Consider the following 4,121-nt stretch of genomic DNA (forward strand, 5'->3'; position numbering starts at 1 on the left):
TGGATGGATGGGTGGATGGATGGATGGATGGGTGGATGGATGGATGGATGGGTGGATGGATGGATGGATGGGTGGATGGATGGACTTTCAAAATATCTTGCAAATATAAATCTGATAAATATGGTGCACAGTTGTGTTCAAACCCCTCTTTACTACAAATCCAGCTGCCAGTCTTCTGGAGTTTGTCTCTTTGGACGTCCAGACTGAACTTCACTCAGTCTTTTTTTTAAACAGCTCATTGTCTGCAAACATTTTTCATGTCTTACCACATATTTGCTGTGTTCCTAGATGACTTGTTACAAACTGGACTTGTTCTGGCCTATTTTCCACCTTGACTTTCTTCTTCCATACAGGACAGGTTTGTGACTTTACTTGTCCCGTGGACAGTTTGTCCTGCCTGAGCTCTGCAGCTCCTCCAGAGCTACCATCTCGACTGCTTCTCAGACGAATGCTCTCCTTGCTCTGTCTGTGAGTTTAGGTGGACTGCCATGTCCACATGTAGTTGTGTCGTACTCTTCCCATTCTCAGATGATGGATTGGACAACGCTCTGTGAGAAGTTCTGACCTAACCCTGCTTTAATCAACTACTTTATCCCTGGTCTGACTGGTGTGACCCTTGGTCTTCATGCTGCTGCTGCTGATCACTAATGTTGTGTAAGGAACCCCTGAGGCTCACAGAAATTACATAATATACTCAGGTGGACTCTATGCATATAATTAGGTGACTTTAGAAAGGAAGGGGTATACATATTCATACACACTTTACAGATTTTATTTGTCAAAAGTTTATAAAACATGTATCATTTGCTTTTCATTTCATAATTAGACACTACTTTGCGTTGGTCTATCCCAGTAAAAGGCACGGTCTTCTGCTGGTGAACTGACAGGAGCGAGACCAAGCCTTAAAGTGAGACATGAATAACTTCAAACAGCTGCAGATGAAAACTTGCACGCTGAATAGGATACAGAAGTGTGCTTGCTGGACAGCTTTAAAATGTGTGAAACACCTGTTTGCTTAGATGTGACAAACAGTGGCAAAGGAACGGCTAAAGTAACCACAGTCTCAACATTTAGGCAGGCCTACATTCAAGTGAGGGCTCACATGACTGAGACAGCGTTGCCGTGGAGATTTCTGTGTTGCTGGCAACCACGAGGCTTCGCCGTCTGTTGGCCGAGAACAGTTTGTCACTGAAAGGTGATAGTTCAGAAACAAAAAGACAACAGACAGAAATCCGTCAAGAAAAAAAAAACCACAGTAGAGGTGTTGCCTTTGTCGTCTGTCTTGTACGTGAGGCTCCAGTCAGGGTGGTTCCTCCACAGACGAGCATGTTGGAGGATGACAGAAGCTACAGCGCAGACTAATGCTGCCACTTAAGCTGGGTCACGTGCCCACCAGATAAAAGCTCTCTGTGTGGAGACTGGGCTGTATCCAGGCACCTCCTTTATTCATTTGCAACCGTTAACTCAGGAGCAAGGATGGGGGCTGGGCATCTGCAGTGCTGTGCAGCATCCCGCCAGGCGTGACAAGGCACTTTGACCTCTTTTATCTAAAGACGACTGAAAAATAGAATCAGGTCAACGCCCCGGCCAGCATGTGAATACAGTGACTTTTGAATGACATGCAAACAAGATGCTCAGTTTAACAGTTAGTGCATGAGACATACATTAAAGTAAGTAATGTAAAGATCAGTGTTGGGTCCTGTGAATGAACCTCAGCCAGGTATCTGTAGCTCAAAATCTGTAAAACTGACGGAGCTTTAGCCTCTTCTGTGATATCATTTAGCTGTTGCATCTGGAATCAGCTTGAACCCAAACGTGAACAAGGTGTGACGTTCAGCTTCTACCAGACCACGTTCAAGCTTACTATCTGTAAAATGGACAGCATTTTTAGTTGAGTGAGATCTGTTGTAACAGCCATCTTGAATTAGGTTGACTCCAAAAGTTAAAGTGTTGAAGAGGAGCATCCAGATTTTCTGAGAGTTTCCATAAAATCTGCCCTCTGGTTCAAAACAAATGTTTGTAAATCCACCAAAATGCTGACCACTCTTTAAGTATCATGACTTTTTCTTTATGTTTCTCTTTCTTTTTACAGTTTTTATTGCCAGTTGGTGACTGGGCATCCATTTAGTGATTTTTTTAGGCTATTTAAAATTTGACATTTAGTCAAAACAATATTCTTCCCTGTTCTGCTCAAGTTCATTTTATGATTAAAAAAATAAATTTTCATTGCGTTTAAAATTTTAAAAGTAAAAACCTTACAAAAACCAGTAAGAAAGGCTGGGCCTGTTTCTGCCAGCATGCACAGAATTACGCAGCATTTTCCTCAGCACCAGAAACGCCATACTTGCAGCACAATGACGGGAGGATGCCGGGTGGGGTCAGCAGGCGGGTCTTCGGCGCAATCTCCGGCGTTGGTCCAATAGAAACCCAGAAACTGAACGAACACTGACAGCTGACAGCTAACTGACCAATAGCGAGACAGAAGTAGCTGAAGCCACGCCTCCATGAGTATAAATACCGCCGCCATCCTCATGTGCGCCATTCTCTCTTACATCGACCACTTAACAGTCGAATCGTAAGAGTCCTTGTCGAGGACACGCTCTCATCCTCTTGAACAACCTCAGCTAAACAAAATGGTAAGAACGTTTTAATAACTTTACATACTATACCTTATTACTTACACTGTTAGGGATTTGGTTTCAAAAGAACAAATGAATACCTTTAATTTAAACAAGAAGAAATGTTAGTTACTGGACGTTATTAAGTAAAATGGATGCATCTAATTTAAAGTAGATGCGCTCGAGGGGAGTTCTCTGTCTGGTGCGTGAACAAAAGAGATTTTCACGGGTGGACAGTCGGAGTGAGTCACAGCGTGGGGTTATATTTTCCGGTCATCACCACTCACGACAGCTGCAACTCCAGCTTGTATCAAATGAAACCGACCCACACCCAGAAAGAAGTCCACCCTCAGGGAAGATGGATGAGGTGCACCGTCAGCATCATGATGGCGGCTCATTAACAATTCATGCAGTAATGGACACTCGACCTGTTGTTCCCTCACAGCAGCGGCTCTGACAGCCTGTCGCTTCTTAGAACGAAAAGATTTTATTGTTATTATTGTTATTATTATTATTTAACAGAGTGAGAAACTGCAACATTTCACGGAGCTGAGTTCAAACAGTGGCGTTGCCTGATGAAGGGCTTGTTGCCTAGCAACGCAAATCCAGACACAACTGCAGTGCACCGAAGAGTCAGGATAACCTGAGCCATGGCTCCCACAAACCAGGGTGTTCCTTAGTAAAATGTTTATGCAAACAGAGTGCTTTTTAAATAAAAAAATATACTTTATCCTCTGTCACATATGTCAAATCCAAGGCCCGGGGGCCAAATGTGGCCCCCCGATCACATCTGGCCCCCAAGATGATGTGAAATGTAAAATACTTTTTTCACTAGAATTTTTTTCAGTAATCTTTGATTATGATGCCAAAAGTGACAACAGAGAACGTCAAAAGAGACCAGTCAAACTTTTTTGAGGACCTGCAACAAAGAAAAGATGTTGGGTATCTAAGTTAAGTTAATGTAGTTTCTGAAACTGGCCCTTAGTTTGAATAAGATTTTAATTCTGGCCCCTTTTGTAAGTGAGTTTGACACCCCTGCTGTACATTGTCCTTGTTCAACAGACAATTTTCCACATTTACCTCTTATTTAATGACATTTTTCCAGTTCGCCATCATCAGTGATGAATACAAGCAGCTAAACTTCCTCTTTCTGTGTTCTTCTTCCCACAGCGTGAGTGTATCTCCATCCACGTCGGTCAGGCTGGTGTCCAGATTGGCAATGCCTGCTGGGAGCTATACTGCCTGGAACATGGCATCCAGCCGGATGGACAGATGCCCAGTGACAAGACCATCGGAGGAGGAGATGATTCCTTCAATACGTTCTTCAGTGAGACTGGAGCAGGGAAGCACGTCCCCAGAGCTGTTTTTGTGGACCTGGAGCCCACTGTGATTGGTAAGAAAACCCACCTCTGGTTGAACAGAGGCCTGTCCATATCTAGTGAAATATTAACAAACATGAAGTAATTCAGAGATTTCATTTCTCTTTAGATGAGGTGCGCACTG

The 4,121-nt window shown here is 43.4% G+C and overlaps 1 protein-coding gene and 1 long non-coding RNA gene across 2 annotated transcripts in view; both read left to right on the plus strand.

The window, feature by feature from the left end:
* LOC119417437 (tubulin alpha-1A chain) overlaps positions 1-4,121 on the plus strand; it is a gene marked incomplete in the record, with an annotated part of 6,482 nt that overhangs the window by 1,471 nt on the left and 890 nt on the right.
* LOC119417438 lies at positions 2,547-4,121 on the plus strand. The gene is made up of 3 exons (XR_005187143.1): positions 2,547-2,636; positions 3,789-4,011; positions 4,107-4,121. It is a non-coding gene; the product is annotated as an uncharacterized LOC119417438 (long non-coding RNA).

This window comes from Nematolebias whitei, chromosome 11 (assembly GCF_014905685.2).
Source record: "Nematolebias whitei isolate Nwh7 chromosome 11, NemWhi1, whole genome shotgun sequence".
Taxonomy (NCBI): Eukaryota; Metazoa; Chordata; class Actinopteri; order Cyprinodontiformes; family Rivulidae; genus Nematolebias; species Nematolebias whitei.